The 26399-nt window shown below is 39.7% G+C and overlaps 1 long non-coding RNA gene across 1 annotated transcript; it reads right to left on the bottom strand.

Moving 5' to 3' along the window:
• Positions 1 to 2258: 2258 nt before the first annotated feature.
• LOC118170230 lies at positions 2259 to 10580 on the bottom strand. The gene is made up of 3 exons (XR_004752582.1): positions 10389 to 10580; positions 2566 to 2650; positions 2259 to 2476 (listed from the first exon to the last, which is right to left on the bottom strand). It is a non-coding gene; the product is annotated as an uncharacterized LOC118170230 (long non-coding RNA).
• Positions 10581 to 26399: the final 15819 nt, after the last annotated feature.

The raw sequence follows: 26399 nt of genomic DNA on the forward strand, positions 1-26399 counted from the left end.
TTAAATGGTTTCCAGCATATTTATTAAACTGTTAGGTTTTTCTGTAGGATAGACTTTGTGATCTTTAGCAGTTTGTTAAAAATTAAATGAAGAGTCAGCTCTTCAATCTGCAAAAAGATTATTTTCAAAACCAATCATGTGTTTTCAGATTTGTTTCAGTTTTCACAATTAACTCTAGTTTTCTGAATTTCTAATAATATTAACATTAACTAAGGTTATTCCTACTTTTTGTTTTTTAAAGCAAAGGCGTGGTGAAAATGCCTTTTTAATCTAAAATATATGTTTACAGCCATTCAAAACTGTGAGGCCTTTTTGGACAAAGAGACTGTATTTTGTCTTCGTATTTTGTCTCAAAATCCAGGGTGTAGGATGACGAGCCTCAGGAATTCAGCAGTATTAATTCACCACTTCTACACTAATTAATATCAAGACATCCTACCATGGCCCATGTTCCCAGGCAAGGACCAGGTGAAGGCAGAGCTCTCCTCTGGTGCCTGGTACTCAAGCAATTCCACAGGTCTCTGCCTAGCCCTGGCTCAGTCCCACGTGCACGCTGTGAGAGAAAACACACCAGAAGCTCCTCATGGAAGCGAGGGATTATCCCTCTGCTGTGCTCTGTATGAAATACAGAGGCAAAGCCTGAAAGAGAAATTCAGACCTAATTCCAAAGAATGTTACATATGCTATCATTGACATGCAACTTATTTTTATCTAGTGGTGACATGCTCCAGAATTTATTATATGGATTTATATATATGGATTGAGAAGGGTAGCTTGAGGTCTAAACTTTTTTTTTTTTTTTTCAAGATGCTTGTCTGTATTGTACATTCAGAATTTTTGTTATAAAGGTTGCTATAAATTTATATCAATTTTATGTTGACTTTCATTTACTTCCCATACATTATCAACCTTGCTGAAACATGCATATGCACTAAGTCCTACAAACTTCAGTCTTTAAAAGAAATTCAAATCATAAATTCACAGTAGTGTTTTTTTCTCTGAACAAGTATGGGAATAAAAGCCATCTTAATTTTTGCACTACCGGAGTTAAGTATTTGCTGTTCATTATGCTTTGCATGCCTTGTGTTTGTTGTTGTCTGGCCTTCAGTTTCTCCTAGAAACTTCATCAGTTTTATTAAGCTTTCCCTTTATTTTGCAAAGACATAATTAACGCTATGCTAGCTGTAAGCATCTATGGTGCCAGCAGTGGACAATGTAACTGGGTTAAATTTCTTATGTATAAATACCTTTCTGTGGGAAGATTTTTACTGGAGATATTGTTTTTAAATCTGTAAATAGATTTTTTTGTGTGTATTTGTGATATTGCTTAAATACATTTTGCTGGTTTGGATGCTCATTTCCATTTCATGTTTTTATTTATCACTTCCAAAACCTTGGTGCTCCATCTTGAATTACATGTTTGTGTTTTTTTTTTGTGTACGTCTTGTTTCAGAGTTGTTGTTTTTTTAGATAGAAGGTGCAATGGGACTTACTGAAAACACTAAGGATTATCTGTAACTTAACAATTTAATAGAAGTGGTAAATATTAACATAAATTATTAACATACCCTTTACCTTCCCATTTTTTATAATTTAGTCAGCAAGCTAGCTCCTTGTGCTTTGAGACATTACTTTTTAGAGTCTTAACTGAAGATTTCATTTATGTGAGTATTTGTATTTGTTCAAACTTGTCATCTCCGGTAAGATCAGACTCTAAAGTTAATGGAGGGTTCCTGTCTGACTTGGATCAAGCCTGGGAAAACAAAGCAGAAGGAAACTGTGATGGTGTACAGTGGTGAAGAGGTCAAATTGGCACATTTATTCCTCTTAAAAAACTACTAGGGATGTTCTTGCACTCTCTCCTCATGAAACACTCCTAGCATCACTCGTAACCCTCTCAGTGAAGACTGCAGGGGGAAATGCCATCTCCGCTACCCAGAGCTGCAGAGGGAGTCACTGCTTTAAGACACTGACCAGACAGCAAAGGAAAAAGAAACCTCAGATTTGACTCAGAGATCCTTCAAACTTATGAATGTCCAAATAATGTTTCTCCTTAAGTGCTGTTACATATTTGTGTTGGAAAACAATGTAACCTAGAACACCTAGTAAATAGCTTTTATTTTTGCCAGTACTGTGGCAGAATAACTTTTAAAAAGCTCTTCAAATTCAGCTCTCTTGAACATTGACCTGTTTTCAGAAAGCCTTCTGCTGTTGAAATCATGCAAGTGTTGGTTAGGAAAGAACATAAAACAGACTCATCGATAATACAGTATTTAGTTGCACTTGACTACTATGTAGGATGAAAAATGCTAATATTAAAAGAAGCCCACAACATTTTGTAGCGGATAAATTAACAAGTAAAAATCAAGCACATTGATTTGGCAACAAGTACAAAGGCTTTGATCCCTGTTCCCTACCGATCCAGCGCTGTCCTCATCTGGGCTTCATCAGCTCCTGCATACATTGGGCACCGTCACTACGGAGTGAAATACAAACATGCTCTCACAAGCCTGGAGATTAAAAAGCTGGATCCAAAAAAAAGGCCTTCAGTGTTACAGAGCTCACCTTTGGAGATTCCAGACCCAAACTGAGTGTGATGTCCTCGCACAACCAGATGCATATCTCAGGCATTTGTGAAGGGTCAGTCACCCTGTGAGGGAGCAGACACACTGCTCAGGATACCAACCGGAAAGCTACTCCAAATCTGTGCATGCAGCTGCTTGCAACCAATGATATGGAAATTTAAAATTTCAGTCCTCATTAACACTCAATTTTCTCTATAGCAATAGTATCACCATCTCAGGCTACATTGAAACATTTTGGATTCCCACCTCAGTTAATGCTCTGAACTGAGGGACGGCCAGTGCTGACTTATGCCCATGCTGAAGCTGACGGAGAAACGTAACAAGCTCTGTTGATGATAGACAGTTCTATAATTAATATCTGCTGCTAAAATAAAGCAACGTGAGCCTGACTTTGCCATCCCCCATACACAAGGCCAGGATACTGGAAAACAGTCTGCGTCAGACCATAAAACAGACAACTCGCTTCCTTTGCAAATCAAGATAACAGCCTGATTCAGAGATTGGCAATAGCCAGAAGAGAAGTAGAAAGTTTTTGCAAAAAAAAAAAATAATAATAATAATAAAAAAATGTTTGCTTTATAAATTGTGCATAAGGTCCCTAGATACCACGGTACTGAAGTATATTATAAATGCATGAGATCCATTAAGAGAGATGGGGAGGGGGGAAAAAACCTGACGGATCAGGTTTATATAGCTGAAAGCCCTAAAGATTTATTCTGCCTTGCAAAAGAGTATGAAGATTTTATCCTTAGAGAAAGGCTACTTATTTTCCAGGAAGGAAATGGAAGAAGAAAAAAGGAAAACCAGGAGGAAAAGAAATACTAACAGTTGGGCCTGATCCAGAGCTTTGGCCAGGGGAACAGACTTTGCAGACCTACAGCTACAGAGAGGCTTCAGGGCTGGTCAGTTTTGTCTCTCGCAGCCATAGCTTGGCCGTAGTATTACACCCTGACCTACAAACCAGGGCACCCACATCCAGCCTGCCTGCTGAACCCCCCTGCCTGCTGAACACCCTTCCCCACACCAGCTCCCAAGCCCTGCCTGGGGAAGCTGTCAGCTCACCACAAGTGTGTCGTGGCCCAGCCCCACACACCAACAGGACTGGTGGTCACGTTTCATTTCTGGGTTCATGTCCTAGCACCATTTAATTTATTGTTAGATAGGAGGTGTCTTAAAAATTATGATGGTTTTATTTTTAAATACAATGCCTGAAACCAGGTGTCGCTCTACAGCGACAGCTGGCCTAGGTAGTGGGTTTTATATAGTACAATGGCAACAGTAGCTGACCCATACCTTCAGGCACATTCACACAGCAGTGTCTGCACGAAATGCCTGCCGCAGCACCAAGGAACCTTCCTGTTTTCTGCCATCACCGGTGAGGAAGGTGGCTCACTCCATTTAAGCCAGGTCTCAGGCTCATTTTTACTCTCAGTTTCCACATGTTTCTCTAGATGAGGAATCAGAATCATTAAGGTTGGGGAAGACCTCTGAGATCATCTGGTCCAATCACCCCCGTACCACCAATGTCACCCACTAAACCATGTCCCTAAGCACTGGGTCCAACTTTTCCTTGAACACCCCCAGGTATGGTGACACCACCACCTCTCGGGGAAGCCCATTCCAATGCCTAACCACTCTTTCTGAGAAAAAATTTCTCCTAATTTCCAACCCAAACCTCATCTGAACAGTGCTACCTTCCCTGCTGAATTCAAGGCAGGTCTCTAGTACCTAAGATTAGTACCTCAGAGACACAGATTCTCTAAAGGCCTAGCACGTTCTGACGAGATTTTATGAATGTAGGGAGAACACAGCACTGGCCTACATGCATGAGGTAGATGAACTACGGCCCCGTTGAAAGACGGGTGGGAAGCGGGGCAGGATGTCCAGCGAGTGCCCCGCATCCTGTTTGTCTTGTGCCCAGACGTACCAGAAGACGGCTTGACTTAGGGCAGGAAGTGAAATAATATTTTGTGGTGTCTGCTTGTGTGGCATAGGTGAATAAAAACAGCATAGCTAAGATAACTATCAGGAAGGATTCTGATGGCTGACGTATCATCTACTTCATCTCAAGTACAGAAAATGCACAATGGGGTGAGCTCCTGTGTGGACAAGGCAGAACAGACAGGTTCCACCCAGAGACAGGAGGAAGCAGACCAGCCTGGTCCTGACGCACAAAAAAGTGTGCACACACACCAGAATTAGCCAACGGAGACTTGTAACACATGCAGTCTGCAGGCACCTCCAGTTCTGGATAAGCAAACTGTCCTGCTGGGGATGCCAGAATTAAACTTAGCAAGTGGGGTGCTCCCGAGAACCTCCTCTAAGTTTCTAATTCCATATCATAATGTGCAGCATTGAGACAATTCACGGAGTTTTGGTGGGTTTTGTTTGTTTTTATAAAACAATAACAACAGTTCTCAATAGTTAGACCTTAGTACTTGTCTGGAATTCATTGCTGGGCAGCAGGCAACCTGTGGCTCTTCTGAGAAAAAATAAATAAATAATGAATTAATGACAATTGGGAAATTGCTATGTACAATTGCACAGTAAAGAATTGCCACCGAAAAGCTAGCAGCTTGCACTTGCCCTGGAGAGAAGGTTTATTGGTCATTGCATGGTGCTAGATATTAATTTGCAGCTGGGCAGTATTACCGTAGTTTGTTTTGTGATTCTTTCCCCATCTCCTCACCAACTAACCTTAACAGGGTGTTAAGCTGCTAGTCCTGCCAGAGCGTGTTGCAGGTAATTGAATTAAAGAGATAAGGGACAGATTCATGGACAGCAGCTGCGCTGAGGGTTCTAAAATACAAAGCTAGTAACCCAAGGCCAGGACTCTTGTTGTCAGTTCAGGTTCTCCTCCCCCCGAAAAGCCTGCAGCCCTCTGGTCTGCCAGGGAGCCACGTGCCTCATGGCTGGCAGAGTGTGAGGGCATTATCAACCATCTGCTGGAGGATAACAGGGTCTTTAAGATTCACCCGTAAAACAGAACTGTAAACTGTGAAATTACTTTCATTTTTGGGTCCACGTCAGACTTTAAGACAGTCACTGTGTGACCACCAATACTCACAACTGTGTCAGTGTGCTGAGTCAACCTACAACATCGAAACTGAAATAAATACCCAAAATATCACTTTGGCGAGGCAACTCATTCTACATTCACTCTCCCTTCTTTTCTAGTTATAGTCACTGCTCCTTAAATTTCCAGAGATCTTGGATGGTTTCTGCTATGTTAGTTACAGTTTTGATGTCTTCAGGATTTATGAGACACTCAGCTTTAGACCACAAAAGGGAAATAAGTCAGAACTGGTCACAAAGCTGTCAGTTCACAGCCCATTCCAACTCATCCATCTGTCATTTTTCATATATTTATCTTGTTGTCTTCTCCACCACAGAAGATCTTGGTTGGAGTGCTTAGCTCAGCTACAGCTCCTCTTTAAAGCCATTAGGCTTACCCCAAACACCCTCCCACACCGAGAAGTGAAGGGAATGGTAACGCCAGCGGGTGTGGAACATCCTCCGAACTGGCCTGCAGCAGGTGGAAGCACCCCACTGCTCACATGGGTGTGTGGTCATCCTGCATCAGGACTGCTCAGGAGAGCCATGCCAGTGCTTCTGCCAACTGTGTATCCTACAGACCTGGACATTGGTTTATTCACCTAAGAGCCATACCAAATGGCAGCTGTAACATACTTTTAAGACTGGGTATTTAGGAGATAGGCAGCAGGACACAGCTAGCACTTCACTTCATCATTCCACCACTGAAGTAAATCCATCTCTGGTGGCCTTTCCTCCTTATGCAGAAGCAGCACCTTTCTCTACTAGAGCTGTTTGCCAGCCCCAAAGGTATCATGCAGCGGGTCTGGGTGCACAAGGTGGAGAGGAGCTGCCCACCAAGCTCACATGGAAGGAGGGCCAGGCCAGGGCCTCTGCCTGCTCCAGGCGTGTGGTGGGAAGGCACGGTGTTGCTCCATCCCAGGGCTTCAAGTCACAGACGTGTGAGGAAAACGAGGCACCCAGACAGGTTCCCAGGCCCCCGGCCAAGCAGGACACTGCTCACAGAGCACTGGGAAGTGCCAAAAGCCCAGCTACAGGCGGGTGAGCAGCTTGAGACTGGGATCTGTGAAGCCTGTTCTGAAGCCAAGCATTCCAGTTAGCTTCTGGAACCCTGTTTCACCATTAAAATGGCATTTTTAAACCATGCTGAGGGAAAGAGAAGGAGAAGAGGATAAGAGATACAGTGACACTGCTGTCAGTAGGGTAGCTATGTTTGCAGGGGTAGCAGGCCAAGCGGTTTGCTGAGAAGGGGCACCACGTTCAGATCCCTGCTGCAGTGCCAGGGCTTACACCTCATCTCTCCTGAGCCCCAAGGTTTGAACTCTGCCAGTGCCTGCAGCTGTCAAAGGAACTTCTGTGTCCCCTCTATGCTGCTGCTGTGTCTGGCTAGAAGCCCTCAGCCTGCAGGGGGTTGTGTACCTAACCACCCAGCCCAGCATTACGAGCTCCTCTCTGTCCAAGGGTTTCCTCCTGGAAAACCTGACCTCATGGGTCTGATCAGACAAGACCTCCAAACACATGCTCTAGACACGAGCTGGTAAGGGAGGAAAGATATTGCCATTTGACTAGACGACTGGCTCAAGTGCTCACTAAAGGTGCTGGAAATCTGGCCTCACCTGTCAGCATTCCGGTTACTTCAGCACAGTGTTTAAAGCTGTTTGGGATGAGGTTTCCCCACTCAGGACAGCAGATAGCATCTTTCCCTGAGCCAGCCCATGCTACCAGGCCAAAGTGAAATACTGAGATGAGACACGGAGCAGATGTTCCAGCAAGGACTACTCTGACATCTGGGGGTGGTGAGGTCCATTCTCACTGAGCAGTAGCATGCAGCAAACTGTGACCTCCCACACCATGTGTAAATAGCTCTAAATGCCAAGTTTGGGGTCAGAAGGAAAACTCCTGCCTCCTTGCCAGACACCTGTTGATTTATTAGGGCAAGGGTGTTTAAGGCCCCAGAAGCAACTTGCCTTTTTGTAGAAAAAATCCCATCCAGTACATCCTCATGGTGTATGCAGGAAAACAGCATTTATTTACCACTCTTCATCTCAGGAAGCCATGCATGAATGCAAACACAGGAAGCTGTGTTTTAAATGTCAAAGTATGCTGTGAAAGCTTCATGTCAGCTACACTTCTCCAAACTAGAAAAATACCAACAGTTTCAATAACAACATAATGTAAGAAGAAATTAAATTACTTTTCTTTCCCCTTTCTTTCTTTTTCTTCCTTTCATAAGGAACAATCTCCTGAAGTCAAGCATCGATACAGTAAAATATTTTTCACCAGGGCATTTTGCACATCAGGAAGAACTCATAATTTTATTCTGTATTGATATTTGCATATTCATTTAGTCAAATCCATTTCTCCTCATGATTAAGAATGCTATACAACTGATATTCTTCTTCCCTGTAGTGTGACACAGCATGTGACTCACAGCTTGACTTCATAAGGATGTTTATGAATGCACAACAAATTCAGGAAAGCATACTGTGTTCCTGTATGCTCAGGCTAGAGGAAAATAGCTGTAGTGCTCTGTAACCTGGCTTTCTTCAGGGGGCTGGATGCTGTCTTTGATCTGAGAAAAAGATTTGCAGGAAAATATCAGGGAAACGCTCTCTCTCCACTTGTAATTCTGTGAGTCTGAGGCACGTTGAGGGAGATGAGATTATCACACCTAAAATGCATTCATTTCTTATAAAGGGGACACAAACCCTGAAGACCAATTTAGGCTTTTTGCACTTTTGATTTAAAAGCATTGAATTCACTTTAGAAACTAAACCAAAGCTATGCTCAGTGAGTTGCTCCAGAAATGCATAACCATCCCTGTGGGTTTTTTCCCCACCGGTAGCCAGAACTGAGCCCTATGTTTCATCAAACATTTAGAGAGGCATCACATGCCCAGCCTCGATCCTCCTGCATTTGAAACTTTCTTCCACCTAACCTAGACTTTTCAAACTTGCTATAATTGAAAAGTAAGCCCCTGGCAAATATAAAATTTTAATATTATGTCACCTGAGATGTCCAGTGAAGAAGATTTTTTTTTTTAGAAATTGAACTTGAAAAAAGATAACCACTGAAGCAACTGAAAGCCTTAGCAAAAAAAAGGATTTAAGTGTTGAACACAGGCTTAGACCTTAAGAATTGCTTTTATCTGTGAGAGCACGCAACACATTCATCGCTTGTATCTATGCACTTTCCCTCAATGTTAGCTGTCTGTGTTTCTCCAGTTCGTAAGAAGTTCTATTTCTTATTCAGATCAATGTTTCTAATTCTACAATGATTCATAACACAAGGTAATGTCATTATATTACAAGACAGTTTAATTTGCAAGTTCATTTCTTGCCAAGAGCAGGGCAGCAGAGTTCCTAATTCTAAATAAAACCTATATTATGCCAAATATCCTTGCCAAAGCCCTCTAATGAGCTGGCACAGAATGGTTTCACAGGAACATCCTACAGTCAGCCATGCTTTCAAGGCATTTCTGGTACCTTATGACAATTCTATTTTTTAATTATCTTATTATTATTATTTTGTAATGTGGTTGTCATTTTGTTCTACTCTTTTCCAAGAAGTGAGCAGGAGAATTTCTTCTTTCAACCACCACACACATTAAAAGAAAAAAAAAAAAAAAAAAAAGAAAAGAAAAAAAAAAAAAGCAGGTCACTTCAGTGCTTCAGCTCTGTCATGTCTGGAAATATTAAACATTACTGTTAAATATTTATAGCAAAGCAGTTCTGTCACTGATGGAGAAAGCGGTCAGTGTTAGAGTCTGAATCACAAATGTCAGCAGTAGACCTCTCATTCATACACAGAAAGTAAAACAGCATGGGATTCAATTGCTTCATGCTCACAGGAATCACAGCACAGACTTTGTTCAGCCCTAACTTGTCCATGTAAGGATCTGAGGATATGTGAAGGTCTCTCTTGAAAAATGTGTGTGTTCCTCTTTGGAGAAACCAAAAAATTAGTTCCAAGTACTCCCTTTACTATGCTAATTTCTTCATCATGGCCAAATTACAAACTAGCCCCTTACAAACTCCCATTAGAGGAAGCTTTCCTTAAGCAATTAATAAGCTACAGAAGAAAACCCAGTACATACCCCTAGAGTACAGCACACACAACACTGTCCTTCAGTATTAAACCTTACTGACTGAGTGCTTTAACAGTACAGTTAGAGTATTTAAAATATTCCAGAGTAGTTATATTTTTTGATATGCTTTATACTATATCGCCATCCACAAGCACTGATAGCCAAATACAGCAAAATATTGAAAAAACAAAGGGAAAAAAAAAAAAAAAAAAAAAAAAAAAAAAGAGAGAAGGAACCCAGATGGTAATGCTTACCTACTTATTGCAGAGCTTACGGTAGAGCTTATAAAGGTCCAGTTAGCACTGTGTTGTGGGATGAAGTGAGTGCACAGAATGGCTGTGGGGTGCAAGACTACCAGCACCTCTCCATGACTCCCTCCTCTTGCGCTTGCCAGTTGTTTCTAGGTCATTATTAGCGTACATGTCAGGCACAGTGATCCACTCCACAGCACTGTTAATACCTATATGGCCTTGTATTTGCTGCTCCTTACAGCCCCTACTCTGCCGGTGAAGCAGCTTTGCCAACAGCTCCAGCAAATGATAGACAAGGAGTCAAGCGCCAGTATCCTGTAGTGAATTTTCCTAGACACCCTTGCTGCCATGTAAAGACATTTCAGGGCTCAAGAAGAGAGAAGGAGGTTCCTCACATCCAGTATGACCCACCCTGCTTGAAGAACTTTTCTCTGAACAAGATCACACCTCTAGAGACAAGCTTCTTTCAAAGCAGCACCCCAATACCAGGCCCCTGATACCAGCCTGCAGAAGGCAGTCACCAGCAACCCCTAGAAACTGCTGCCTCCACTCATCAGCAACCAGGTAGTTCTAAGAAGGTTGTTGTGCTTGTGCTCCACTGATGTAAAGCCAACACAGCTGGTGCAGGTAGGAGGTGACCAGTTTTTAATAGGGTGGGAGTGATTAAAGGACCTTTCTCATTGTTATTGCACTATGTGCCTTTCTTTGCTGATGGATTCAGTACTCCAAAGTGGGGTTTATCACTGTGATCCATGTGCCAACATTAAACTATTGTGCTGTAAGGTATCCATTTCTTCCTGCAGCTACTGTACTTGGTAGGGCTGATGGTCCTCCCCCTGGAGCCCCACCTTGCCTCCCCCAGCCTCCCTGATCAACAGAGCCCTCTCCTGAATGCCTGCTGAATTACTGTCTGACAAGCTGCAAGGCAAGGATGAAGTACAAATTTGGAAATCTGAAAGGCATGTTGCCAGACTAGAGATTTCCATTTAAAAGTCTTTGAGGGGCAAGGTTTTCTACTTCAAACATGGAGGCAGAAATTCTGAGCAGCCAGAAAGATACGGGAAGAGCATTATGTGGCCTCTGATGAGGGCTGTCAAAGCAGCACTCCTGCTACGACAGGAGGGGACTATTTTTTTGTTATTAATAATTTAAAGTAAATTCCACTTAAGCTGTGGCTACGCTGTCTTTACACTTTGTGGGATTTTGAATGGCTAGCTTATAAATGGCTGGTGAGAATTTTAAGACCTATTTTGTGAATCTGTCGTGAAACATTGCTTATCTTTCTTTAATGAAATATAACGCAAATGAAGCAGGATGACTGTTCTCTTAAATTTCGGAAGGAAGTTTTCACTCCTGTAATTTATTAAGCTCATGGCTGTGATTTTCTTTTAATGCTTTGTTTAATATTGTATGAGCATTGCTATTAAATGTCATGAATGTTGCTATGAAACTTAATTAATATTGTAAAATATGGGGCCTGAACAATTAATGAAATGCATCATACAATTTCATGAAAACTGAGCATGTGTTGTCTTGGAGTCTTTTCAACATACAGTGTAATTCACTAAGATCTTAATTATTTTCTTTATACACTGGCACCTATATTTCATGGAAACATCAGGGAGTTTTTAAATACTTTACATAGTTCATAAAATAGTAAAAAAAATAATAATAATAAAAAGAATATGAAAACAGAACTTTGGCTGAAAATTGCTCGTTAGTAGGTCTTTTTTTCAGTTACACAGATGTGATGTAAAACACCTGTTCTTCTCAAAAATATGTTATTTTGCTGTAATGAAGTGCACCTAAGTGGGAAGTTTGTAAACTTAAAAAGTGTAAGTCATTAAATTTTGATGCTTATAGAAATTATTGCATGGATTTGTCAAAGTCCAAGACATCACAAGTTTCCAGTTTTACAATTTGCTGCCCATTCTGTTTCAGGTATCTTGAGGACCAAGATCTTGTGGGGGAGAGAGCCCTCAGCTGGGTATCCTGTGTCAGTAGGGCCTTCAAACCAAACCTTCAGTTCTTAATCTCATATGCTATGACCTATGCAGAAAATAATCTGTGACAGGAAGAAAAAATAAAATAAAGGCCTTGTTGCAGTCTTCTTTCCAATAAAAAAAAACATTTGTCTGCTCTTCATTGTCTGCTCTTCACAGAGCAGGAGGAATCCTCACTCATCTCTGTTTTCCTAAGTCTTGCTGATAGTGTGATTATCTTTGGTTATAACATGGTTAACCCCTCATCTTTCCCTTTCCAACCCTGAGAGATCCTGTTCAGTCCCAAAAACCCTTGCTGCCAGACATCTTGAACTACTAGGTATTGTTCAGGCATGTTCTCCTCTGATTTTTCTCTTCTCATTCAGATTTGCAAGGAAGAAGGTAATAGTCCTTGATAGCACTAATAGATCAAGGTCCATTACTATGAAAGGCAGGAAGAAAAAGATTAACTTCTTGTTTTGGTGTCTTAAAAGATACATTCCCCCACCCTCTTCGGCTGACAGATTCTTGCCTCTTCCCTAGACTGGGGACAGTAAATGGTTCCCCTCCTCGTTCTTCCCATGTCTGACACCCTGCAGTCAGGATTACTCGCTGTATACTCCTGCAATATATGGCCGCTGGGCAGGTGGGTGATTTTTATTTTTATTTTTTGCTGTGCACTACTGACCAAGAAGAGTTATAAGCAGCAATCTTTCCCATCACCATAGTGGGGAAGGAATAAGGGTTTTCAGAGGATGTTGGCCAGGAAATACTTGGGAAAGTCATGGAAGAAAGTGCAGGCTAAGAATCCCTTCACGAAGTAAGCTGCTAATTGTGCAGTGGTTTCTATTGGCAGACTGTATCTAAAAAAAAAAAAAAAAAAAAAAAAAAAAAGTATTAAAAAGTACAAATGTACGTGTTTAAGGTAAGTGTGACTCAGCACGATACAGGCAGATTGATCCCTCACAAAATGCTGTTGGCATGCAGGGGTGTATCTTCATGTGCTGGGGCAGATGAGAAGGGAGGGCTGTCTGGCAGTGTTACAGGTGTACCTTCAGCATATCCTGAAGATAGGTACAAAGTTCATTTGATGGTTACAACAATCCTTGTAGAGCTAGGCAATTAAATGCTTCATCACCATGGCATAATTCTGAGAGTCATCTGCCATAAGTATCATCTCAACAACCTAGGGATACAACTGAATCTACCTACTTTAACTGATGCCTTGCTTCTAGACTGCTCCAGAAATTCATTTATTTTAAGGTTTTATTACTCAAATCTAGGGTGTGTGCACACTAAAAACACCGACAAGGTAGACAAGTTGGTTGTTGATGCCAGAATTCTCTTGAACTTCTCTCTTGCCAGCTTTGTGAACCAGAAGCTGTCCTCAGCTTTGTTGGCAGCCAAGAGGCTTCTGCTGGGTGCTCTCTGACAAAATTCCATCCAGCTTGTCAGACCATGAGTACGATAAAAATATTGCTGAGGTCTGGGTTTTGGACAGTTTCCTAAGGAGATGACACATATAATAACCCCTTCTGTGCCTGCATATGTTCCCAGTAACACTGTGGCCAATATAAATCTCATTTTGTATCAATGTAGAGATGACAAAGATGTTTGGTTCCTACAAGTTTCATGGAAGTAAGCAGAGGAGATGGAGGGAGAACTCCCATACGTGTGCACCCCTGTTCAAGGAAGGGTACTCCTTACTGTATACAGGAGTGAATGCATCATGAACGCCCATTTTGATGGAGTGTAAATCCCAGCTAGTGTCATTAAACACCAGAGATTTCAAATAGGAAATTCAAATCCACATTTCCTTTTCGAACTCATGAATTTTCTTTGTTTTGAATTTCTTTCTGTTTTCTACAATTTGCCTTTACCTCATTGTGTTAATAAAACATTGCTGGCTAGCCAGATGCATCTTGGTCCAGTTAACCCTTCAAGGAATACTTCTTGAGCCCATCCTGAACCTTTTCTTCCCCCTCAAAGTCAATAACTGCCCCTCCTTGGCTGACACAGTCCTAGGGTACCACAGCCATATTCTGGTGATGATGATTTAAGGAATGTGCAGGTAATGCCCATAATTTTCTTCACAGCTGGATAACACCTGAAGGCAAAAGGACTGCTTGTTCCTGGCGTGAAGAAAAACCGAAGGACTGCCATACTTTAAAGGTGTATTTTTGTCTGTACTGCATCAAGAAGCAGCGAACTTAAAGCACCTTCAAAAGAGAGCGAGGAACAAACACTGTCTTGGCAGTCAGTGCACTCTAATTATTGCATTGTTATTGCAGCTGCTTTCATGAGCAGCAGCTAAGCTTAATGCAAAATAAATACCCCTGTGAAGATGCACCTTCAGTTTTGGAGTTGTCAGCTCATTGAAACTTCTGCAGTGCCACAGGAAAATAGCTATTTTAAAATGATGAATGGATCTTCTGAACATTTATTTTCTATACCCTGTTCTTGAACTGTTTTGTAAAGTAGTCTTCAAGGCACTTTTGTGAGGCCGTTAATGGTATCCAGTGAAATGGCTCAGCCAAAACGAAATGGATACCCTCAAATATGGAATTACAGCGAATTTTCCCAGAATGGGTAATGTAGCATGACAGCTCAAACTTTGGTGAGCACAGAACAAGCTCTGTATCTCAGCAGCAGGTCCCTGCCTCCTGCCCCCAGCTGGCTGCCTGCTTTTGTGCCGAGCACCTGCAGAGGAAGCAGGAAGCTGGGGCCTGCCAGCATTATTACATACCAGCAAAACAAAAAGTGCCTGGCAGAAGTTGAAGGTTGCTTTGCAGTGTCTAATGCCCTCCTCAGCTAGCTCAAGATGGGGTCTTGGACAAGGTGACTGAGGAAGTTAGAGGGTGAGCAGCTCTCTTGTCCCCTAGCACAGAGGTCTAATCTCAGATGTTGTGGAAGGACTGGAACTGCAAGATCCTAATACATAGTCAGAGGCAACAGCCTTCTTTTCCCTATAAACTCCTATGTTTATTTGTCCTCTCTCTTGGAAAATCCTACCCCTTACCTCAGGCGTGCCTCTGCTCTTCATGTAACAGATGCTAAAATGCCAAAGCTTTACAATAGTCTTGGATTACCAGTGGTTGTGTAACATACTCATATGAGACTGCAATAAAAATGAAAGAAGCAGGACAGAAAACTAAGTACTTGAGAGTTTCTGTAACTGTCCCAAGTAACAACGACCTCAATTAGAAGAGTAAAGCAAATGATGAGACGTAAGTCCCAAAACTTCCAGGTCCCTTCCTGCTTCACTAAAATACATGGCACTGATTTTGGAAGTACGTTACCTTGCTCACAAAGGCTGTTACGAGACACAATAGACAGCACTGCTGTTAAAATTACAGCACAAACCAGTGCCTCGTGTGCCTGATTGAAAGCAGGAACAAGACTGTGGCAATTCCTCTCCATTGCAATGACAAACTGGATTACACTGACCAAAGGGATACATGCATTTAAAGACTTCTTTTTGTGAAGGTAGCACTGTGTATCGAGAGCAATTATGCTTGACTTCATAGTAGTCTGCATGCCCTTTTTGTTTATGGGTACAACAATACACAGTGAAGTAAATAGCACTCAGTCACAGATTTTTCTGGAGTATACACCACTGCCTGTTAAAGCTCGTAAGGTAAACTGCACTGCTATTAAAGCATCGATACCTCGGATTAAAATGTTTTTAGCAATTGCACTGAGTCAAAGCTGTTCCTGAGCTAATTAGTCACAAGGGGTCTCTCAGTCTTTCCACACCATCTCAGAATAACTGAGATTTTGTTGCTCTCTCCTGCCTGTAATTTTTTTTTTTTTTTTTGCTACAATTTGTATTCCCCCATGACCCTTCAAACATACACCTTTTCTGTAAGGACAGCTGTATGCACTTGAGAGTCAAACAAGTCTCCTGTTATGGCTATACAGAGCACCTAAACTGAAGCAGTTTAGAAGAAGAGGGACAAAATACTGTATTATTCATTAGTATTCCTTTAAATGCTTCTTCTTCATCATAAATGTAATCAGTATTTCTTAATTAAAAAAAAAAAAAAAAAAAAAAAGGATCTGCAAAATCTCTGAAAACTAGGCCACATGTTTTAGTGACTAAGTTTAAAGAATGCAAATATCATCAATTCAGCTTAAAATAGCCATGAAATTTTACATTCTGATACTACACAAGCCTAGCACATACTTACTGTCTTAAGGCCATCTTCTCTGGATGCATTTTTTGAAATTGGCCTGACTCAGGATTCTGTCCAAAACAGCTGTAATAATTTAAAACTTCCCAGGCCTAACTCTGAGCCCCCCACTGGCACAGGCAAAGCTGAGTCAGAGGGACGTGTGCTCCAGGACGAGGGATCCTGGGAGGATGCTGAAGCGTTGGCTGACACTTGGGAAAAGGCAGCAAAGCTTCCTTCTGGCTGCGATTCCCCAGACCTCCAAAAGATTCGGGCCTTCCTCTATCTGATCTCACCAAAGCAGCCTATAATGCACAAAAAGGTAAAAAATAATAATAATAATTAAAAAAAACTTCATGTGTAACTCTTTATTTTGCTGCCTGACATTAAAATTAGCCTGCCATTTTGGTTTTATCCATTCTGTACTGAATAGTGTTGTTTTATCTACGGCAGACTTCAGACATGTTGTTTCGATATGCTAAGATAAGAAATCTGCATGTTATGAACTTTTTGTTATGTTTGTGATCCTAGGATTGTCCTTTTTGTTTTCTGGATTTTTATTTTTTAAATCAGATTTGAAATGCCACAGGACAGGAAGTTGGAAACTAAACTGTCTCCTTATGAGACAACCAGTAGCCGAATAGGTTGTGCAGGAAGTTAGGCTGGGAAATTGGTTCTCCTTATATTGTCCAGAGAGATGTAAATAAGGAAAGCAACAGAGCTGGGGGAATCAAAACAACTGTAAGATCTGCATTTTATACCAGCAGGTGAGATGTTTAAAGGACATGATTTTCTCAGGTACAAGAAACTTGATTGTCAAGAGTCCAGGTCTGGATCAGATCTCCAGAAACACCCAAGAGGAGATTAACTGCAGAAATTCTACTATTTTGCATTGCTCTGAATGCAGTAAGAATACAAAATAATTCCTTAGAAATCTCTCTGTTAAACTCATCTTTCTTATTTTTGCTGAAAGCTCCAGTGTAGCTGTTTCCTAAGTACCTAACTATCAGAGAGGAAACTGTAAATCCCAGGTGAATGTGGGGAGAACCTAAAGGACAGCAATCCTTCAGCACCAGAAGAGCTCACCATTTTTAGCTGAACAGGCCTGGACACCAGGTGTGTGCATGACATGCTCTGGGGAGGCCAGGCTTGTAAATACAAGTTTCCAGATTAAGCTGTGGGGGACAAGACAGCAAACATTAGCAAACCAACTTGCTGGCACACAAATCCCTTCATGGACCTAGGGTAAGCCAGGGTTTCAGGCTGTGAATTCTGTTATATAGTGCCACAAAACTGAGTGAGTGCTGCAGGATCACATTTATTCGCTTTGGTTTTACCTGTTTTTATTTATTTATTTATTTTTATTACAGTTTTTTTTTACAGGTTAAAGAGGGCATGCTTCAGAAGGCATGGTTAAAAAGTTTTTAGGTGGATCTTAGAAGCTGGCAAGATGCAGATGCCTTGTAACTAAACTGAGAGACATTAGACTGCTTGGAAGACCAGCACAGGTAAGTTGTCATTTTATCTGTACAAGAAACCAGTGTGTCATTGAACCAGGGTGTTAAAGCTGCCAGTAAGGGGGCACAGTGCAAAGCCACATAATCAGAAGTGGGGACCAAGACCTGCAGAGTTAATGCAATGCTTCTCTCTGAAGCAATTAGCTTTGCCGACAAGGTTTGGCTTTGCAGTGTTACACAATTGCACAAAATGCACACAGCTATGCACTGGACAAATGCTTCCTCCTACTGCTGTCTAATATATTCCCAGACTGGAAGTAGCATACAGGTACTCGCTGGCCCAAGACTTGCGTGTGCTTTGTTTTCATAAATAATGAGCTTAGCTTCACCTCAAGAGCTTTAGGAACTTCTTAGGCTAATAAATCTGTTAAACAGGCTCTGAACCAAACTGCAATCCTGGGTTTCCTGGGCTATCTGAGGATGTTGAGAATCAGGTCATATATTCAGTAGCTTATCTTTAGATAACCATAGCTAAACAAAATCCCCAAAACCTTGGCATTAATGTCATACCATTAAAAGATAAAAGGAACTTCAGCTTAAATTAAAAATGCCTTTTGATGTTTTTTAAAATACAACATTATAATGCCATGGCAAGTTGGATTAAAGCCTGAGACTTAAAAAAAAAAAAAATAGGCAACATAAAAATGAAGTCATTTACCATTTACTGTGAAGTTTTACTGCTTTAAAAAAAAAAAAAAAAAAAAAAAAAAAAAAAAAGCTAAATACTTGAAAGGGATTGATGTGATAAATATAATAGGACTGCTAATTTTTGAGGGAAAAGCATGACAAACAGAACTATGCCAAAATTCAATTTAATCTGTTTCTCTTCCCCCCTCCTCCCCCAATATGGTGTTGCAACACAAACAAAACTGGTACAAATTTTAAAGTGAGGAGAAGAAATGTACAGATGGTTTCTAAACTGTGCTTAAAAGACAGCAGAAGCTTTTTAGTGCAGACACAAGAGACATGAAAGCATGGCTGGAGAAGCCATTCCCCCAGGAGAGCAAAGGCACAGGAGAACCCTCTGGAGCAAGAGCAGGGAAAGCACAGAGAGAGGTCACAGGTCCTCAGGACTTACAAAGAGCAACTGTCCCTGCAGGATCTAAAACAGGTGCAGAGGCAGCCAGAACAGTTATCTGAACAATCTTCAGTGAGAAATTTAAAATCAAGTACTATAATGTTATGATAAGGGCTCTTTTTAACAAGCTGAAATGAGCACTAAGCATGTGAAAGGTTGACAAGAAAAACATGAAGGGACTTAATTTGTATGGCCTTAGTAAATCTGTTCCCTTTACATTACTTGTATTACAAAGGAACAGAAGATCTCCTTCAGATTTTGCTGTATTTTGGTTATAATTATGCCAGGTAAAACAAGGTATGTGCAAACATGCCTGGATAAAAATAAGTGAGTGAGTGAGATGGTTTTCTTCATTGTAAATCAGTGCGCTATCACAGGGACTTAAATGCATAAATAATGCAGTTTTTCTGGTTTTCTATACTGGAAATTGAAATTTTTAAAGATTCCATTTTTATTTTAAATAAACAATAATTCTAAATATGCTAATAATGCCACTCAGAAAAATGATCTAAAATGAGTAAAATTTATGATGCTTTTAAGAGACCATGCTTTATGATGCTTTTTAAGAGACCAGTTTTCCAAGACTGCTCCTCCCCAGTTTCCCTAAATTCGATAAGAATAAAAGGCATTCAGTGCCTCACTAGAAAGATATGCCCCACAATGTATAAGCTGGGAATGCAATACTATAAAGCACTAGCACCTCCCAGAGGATGCTGACTGCTTACAGCTCAGTGGCATCCCAGAGAGTCTTTTCTCTCAACCAGTTGTCTCGTTTTTGGGTCTCAAATGTTGATACACATATGAATTAAGGTGCTAAATATCTTGCAAATACGACACAGCAAGTCCTCAGCTGAAGCTCTCAGAAGTTACAGTCACAGTGCCTTCAGTCATAGCCAGTAAATAATCTTCTGGTGACAGAAATCTTCCTGTTCCAGGAAAAAGACCTAAGAGCTATTGAAAGCTGGGGTATTGAACTCAGTTTGGAATCAGGGACATGAAACAGCTTCATTTTCTAAATGGAATAATGTTTTGAAATAAATTTCAGATAGAAAAGAACTCCAGATGTATAGGTTTTGTATCTAATGCCAACACAAACTTCTTGGAATATTAGTATGCCTCCTTTGACAGAAACACTCATTTAACAGAAATTCTCAGTTTTGATTAGACTGCTTAAGTAGTAGTAGTACCTACTACTTAATTAGTAGTAGAATCTGCAGACTGAGGCTGCAGTACTGGCTTATAATACATCATAGCAGTGCTCTCTCAAGGAATGGACAGAACAGAAGGGTGCTGAGATGCATCTTCATCACACAGCAACACGGGGATACCTTTGTTTGATCTACAAGCTATCATCCATTTTCATGAAACCTGCTTCACTCTCCATTGAGATTACAAGAAAAAGAGTCTGGTTTCAGTAGCAGCTAGATGTGGTCTCTGTTGTCTACAGAACAATCATTGCCATGGGTAAGATAAAAGAAACACCAATTAAATTATTAGACTTGCATATTTTATAAGCAAAAGTATAATGGAAGATTTCCAGCCCTACAAAAATCAAGCAAAGGAACAGGTTCCAAGTCTCTGAACAAAAATGTTTCCCAAATAAAAACAGGGGATATTGTTTCAAAAAAAATATTATATATATATATATATATACAGAGAAGGAAAAGTAGTTAACCTAGAATAAGGGAATATTTTAAAAATAGAAGCATTTTAATTGTTTCTTTAATTAAATAGCTTGTACTGAATCACAATAAAGGAATATAATTTATGCATCAATGTATTAAATGGAGATCAAATAAAAATAATGCAAAAGAGACTTTATGCATTCTTCCATTGTATTATATTTATGATAAAAGATTGCAAGCTGTACAGTACAATATTATTTTGAAAATTCATTACACAAAGCCTGTTGTGAAATACTTCAAAGTGATTTGAGACAAACACAATCTTTTTTGATATGTTAGTGAAAAAAATACTGTACAAAAAATACTGTACTTGCGATAGTGATAAATTTTCACTGAAGTGGTTTTGGCTTCCTCGGGAATTAAATACTGGCACTGACACACTGATAGCCTTGACACCAAGAGCTGTGACATAGTTCAGATTAATCTTTAGCAAGGATGATATGAGTGCAATGCTCAATGCGCAATGCTTCTTTTTCATTTTAGGCCTACTGTTGACTACTCTGAAAAGTGCAACTCTCTGAAGTTTTACATGGATGCAAAGTTTTTGTAAACAACTACATCAGACAGATTACTGCTGAACTCAAAGGCAAAGCACAAGGTTCCTCTAAGGACAACGATCCTTCTTGAACTATTTTATAAATAACTCTAGCTTAAGTCAGAAACCTGGTCTCTCAATACAGGAACACATGCTTCCAATTCCAACTCTGGAGGTACTGAGAGACTTGAGATGAACTTTTGATTTTCCATGTCACTTCAGTTGTAGTTATTTCTACAGGCCACAAAATTCAGACCTACTTTTGCAAATTTCTGAACATGTAGGAAGTAACTTTCTCAAATGTGGAAAGAAGTAAGCTTGTTAAACTGCATTTGAAACTGAAATGTGAATAACCATAAAATAATCTCAGTCCAGGAGTAAAACTGATACATACTACTAGAGGAAACCTGTTTTGTTTTCTTGGTAATGGCAGGATTGAGCAGTAAATGTAATCATTTATAATCCTACAATGAAGTTTAATTCCACGATATTAAAAAATCTTCTCCAGATAATCCATGCCAAGAATCCATGAATGGGTTCTCTAAAAATGTTTCATCTTACTTCAGATGTCAACATATTCTGTACTTAGTCTGTGTAATCAAATGGATCTAACTGAAAATATAGTTGATGAGTTTCATGGAGTATTACCTAACCCTGAGCCATGGAGCATTTTCTATGGTAAGTTAAGAAAGGCTTTCTGTTAGTTGATGACACTTCCAAAAAGTGAAGTCTATTAACCTTCAATTAAATACTTTGAAAAATAGGTTGTAAAGACACCAAAAAAGCTATCAGTTTAAAGGTTTTGTTCAAGAAACCCCTTCTTTACCATTACTTAAAGAAACAAAACTTTCACAATTAAAACAAAATGTTCATATTCAAATAAAATGTTCCTATTTCCACAGCTGTTGACTTAAATAGAAAAAAAAAAAAAAAAAAAAGTCATCAAGAAGATTGTAATACTAGGTTTATGTATGCTGAAAGGTTGAATTCAAAACAGGTTTCCCAAATTTGAAGTTGGATAGAGGAATCAAATTGTCTAATGCCAATTAATGAAGTCACATTTAGCTCAATGGGGAAAAAAAAAGGGGGGGTGGGGGGGGGAGCAAAAAAAAGCTTATAAATAGCCCCAAAGCTCATGTGTGCAAGACAAACCACTGCACACTGCAGCATGTAGGTACCTCCAACAAAGTCCAAAGAGCCAAAGTCCAAAATTTATGTTCTAAAACCCTGGTTCAGCTGTTGCCTAAGTTGGGAGGCATTTAACTCCAGTTTCATAGAAGGATGTAGGTGTCAAGCATGGAATTAAGATCAAAAGCAAATCCAAAATTTCATTTATATTAGTGAGTCTACAGAAGCAGTATTATTTCAAGTGAAATGGGTTTTAACCCACATAATTTATCAGTTGACACATAACGGTATCTATCACAGTAAGATATGCATTTAAACAGTTTTTACATATAAAAATCTTGATCTCTAATCTGTTTGTAACTGGCCGTAAAAGCCAGAGTGAGCTCCTGAGGGTTATGTCCTGTCCAGGTTGCCTTAAAGATCCGTGATCACATCATTGGTTAGAAACTCAAGGTTTTACTGGTTCAAACTGAGCTTAATTGAAGAAAAATGAGAAAGCTAATCCACAGTGTAAGTACAGATTAAAGAATATATTTGGTAATATACAAAAATATGGAATTGGTGAAGGAGAACCTGTTTTCCAATTAATTAATGTCATTTTTCTATAAAGCTTTATTAATTGTCACTATATTTTCCTCTTTTAACTATATTAATCAAGTCCTGTATCAGCATCTCTCATTTTGCCTTGGATGAGTGTCAGAGAAATCTTGATTTCTTTATAGAATGTTTCAACTGATAAAGTAATTAAAATATGTTACTTAGACTTATAAACCTTGGTTCGCTTATACCCTTAGGCTATCGGAGCTACAGTAACACTATTACTAGAGAACCCCTTCTCAACAAAGGAAGGAAGAAATAAAATTTTAAAAAGGCAAAAAATAATGATTCAAAATATATTGTCATCTTTAGAGAATACAGAGTCTCTGAGTCAGAAACATGAAGGGAACTTGGTCAACTTGAGACTATGCTGTAAGATTTTGAAAGAAAAAGCCTGAATAAAGACAGCAAGAAATGCCATGAATTCTCACGGGGGTAGCTGTGAGAGGGAGAAGACAGAGCTTTAGAACTGACACAACCGAATCTCATCTGCATTTCAGAGTTGCACATTGCAACTGCACAGTTGTTGCACTGAACAACACAGTGGCTTCGCTGTGATTTTTCAGTGGAAAGAGAGAAGAGTTTATGTTTGGAAATAGGTATAAAGCCCTGAAACATATTCAGGAGAGCTGAAAAAAATACAGAGATTCAAGCATTTTGTGCTAACCAGAACTGAGGTCTTATGGAAGAACGATATTCCAAAAATATGTTATTTGAGTAAACAGATAGAGACTCATCTGCCTGTGACTCTTCCATTGAATATTATACCTAGTCACTAATTCTGTGCTGAGATCAACAGTTCTTGCCTAAAATATAGGATGGAGCAATACAGTAATGATATTCTTCTTCCGGGTTGCTTTGGTCTTTTGTACCAACATAGTCTTAGTTAATATCCAGGCTTATAATACAGGGGCATCTGGAGAAGCCACATGTACTACAGCAAACCTAAACTGTCGTGACTTATGTTTATGTCTAATCAGCCCCACAGATGTGACAGGATAATTCTGCCAAGTTGTTTACTCTCAGAACTCTGAGTCATACAAGGTGTCAATTATACTGAAGTTAATAAGAAAATATTTAATTTACTAACTGCAAGATCATACAATGAATCAGCCTCTGAAGAAACAGGATTAGTTTAAGAAGACAACAAACAATAATTGCCTGTAATTTTTAGAAGGCCACTGTAACAGTGTAAAATCTAGTTCAGTCTTATTTTCCACATGCAAGTCAGATTATTTAAATTCATGAATAATGGATATCTCTCTTTCATGATGTCTTGTTGCTTTCTGTAATAAGAAAAGACAAGCATTTTGCAAATATAACATCTTAAAAACAGTTTCTTGTCAAATAGGCATTGTTATCTATTTCTCTGTTATTAATGTAATTGACAAAATACTTGATACTACTGATTATGCTTTTTCTTGTAAACCATTTATTTTATGGGCTTAAACAGCTGTGTTTTTGCCTCTATGAATCTGTGATTTCATTATGAAGTTGTAACCATGCTGTGAAAGAGCAATAGGCAAAGTCTTAGGCATACTACCTACCAGCTGGTAAACAACATCTATTAGCAATAAAGGTATAATTAAATCAACATTGGTACATTTCTAAAAAGCTAGAAGGTAAATTTTCCTCTCCTCTCCTCCTCCTCAAGTAGCTGAACCCACATTAAATGGACATTTAATTTGGCAATCTAAATGTAGATGTTCTTGATTTATATGGAGTCTCTTCATAGAGTTGCAAATATCTGTCACTGTTGGCACTTCTAGGTCTGACCCTGGGACAGATTGAGTCAATTCAGCACTCTGCAAAATTTATTTCAGGACCCATTGTACCTGATAAAAAATTAGACCACAAGCTAATTCAAACCTAATAGCTCCAAGATTAGAGAAAACAAGATTACAATTAAAGCAGAAACCTAGTTCATTCCTACATTACAAAATTTCTCCAAATGAAATCCGACTAACTTCTAAGACAATGAAACAATTACAACAAAGCAGTGGATTCTGGCGAAAGATTTTTGTTTGGAAACATATTATAAAGTTATTTGCCACTAAAGGTACTTCAAACTTTCCAAGTTAAAACGAGATTAATTCTACAGTATTACAGCCACTGACTGAAAAACTCTGTTCTGAAAAATGCCACTTTCAGTTCAGTGAGGTCTTGGGGACCAAGCCAATAGAAATGTCACACAGTTCAACAAGAAGAGCCAAGTTCAGCACCCGGGGCAGAAATACTCAAATGCATCGGGACAGATGGGAACCAACTGGCTGAAGAGCAACCCTGCTGAAAAGCTCCTGGGCTTGTCATGGCGGATCTCAAGTCACTGCATTTTCTTCCACTTGGCATTGATGTGGCACATTTGGAAGAGTCTGCCTAGCTTTGTGGCATCTAGTTAAAGCAGAAAATGTAGAGACTGGAAAAAGTATAGGAGAGGGCTGTCAAGAGGCAAAGGACACATGGCCTACAGGAGAGGCTGAGGGAAGCAAGCTTATTTAGTTTGACAAAGAGGAGATTAAGGCTGAGAAGACCAAACTGCAGCCTAGAAGAATTAATTGCAGGGGAGCTACAAAAAAATAATGGTGTCAAACTTTTCAGAAAATGACCTCAAATTGTACATTGTGAGGTTCATACTGGTCATTAGAAAAAAAAAAAAAAAAAAAATGCCAGAAAGATCCTGAGCATTGGAACAGTTTGTCCAGAAAGGCCATGGAATCTCCACCCCCGGAGATTTTTCAGAACTCAGATAAAGAAAGCCACAGCTGACATGTTTTAGATTAGCAACAGTCATGCTGCAGGTGGGAGAATGGGCTAGGTGACCTACAACGATCCATTCCAACCAATATTTCTATGATTGTCTGAAGAACTGAAAATAAACATGTGGTACTTATCCATGGAAAATAACAACAAACAAAAAATAACAGACAAACAAACAAAGACAGAAGATGAACTGCAGTTTGCCTTACACGGCAAAGTGTAATTAAATCAGTACCATCTTTAAAATTACCTTTTTTTTTTTTTTTTTTTTTTTTTTCAGCTATACTAAAATGAAGCTAGTTCAGCAGGAAGAAAACTGAGTTCTAAAAGTCCCAGCTGGAAGCAAACACCTTTGAGGGATGAAATTTAGACCTTATTTCTCTTCCCCACATTCTAACTACTCTACATTTTTCCACTCATCTTTGCAGCTTCTTTGAACTTACTTCTAAGGTGCTTCACTTCCCCAGCTGTCAGACAGCTGCTCTCTGAACAACTGGTAGAGTGAAGGACTGCAGCAACCAGGCATTATTTGCCAGTGCTGCTTCTGAACCCTGCAACACTCCTGCTGAAAAAGATGTGTTCAAGACAGAAGGGAGAATGCTTTGTGCTTTTACTTTTATTTATTCTGTAAATTAGAACAGCTTGCACACCAAAGACTCGCTAGATACATTTCATACATAGGGTACTGTAATTAGCTACAAGCTTTTTCACTAATATTAAAATATAGAAGAACCATCACAATTTGTCTTCCTTTCCTTCTCTACAAGCCTACCAAGACTGGAGGAGCAGCTAGTCTCAAACTCCATACCACAGTGGATCAATATATTCAAAATATTAATAAATGATAAATATCAGACATACCTATAAATCCTAGAAAATATCACACTCAATTCTATAGCATAAGAAAGTCACCACTGTACCAGTAAAGAAACTGTAGTTCTTGCCTTTCCTTTTCAGATTTTGGGTTTCTC

The sequence above is a fragment of the Oxyura jamaicensis genome, chromosome 1, assembly GCF_011077185.1.
Source record: "Oxyura jamaicensis isolate SHBP4307 breed ruddy duck chromosome 1, BPBGC_Ojam_1.0, whole genome shotgun sequence".
NCBI classification, from domain to species: Eukaryota; Metazoa; Chordata; class Aves; order Anseriformes; family Anatidae; genus Oxyura; species Oxyura jamaicensis.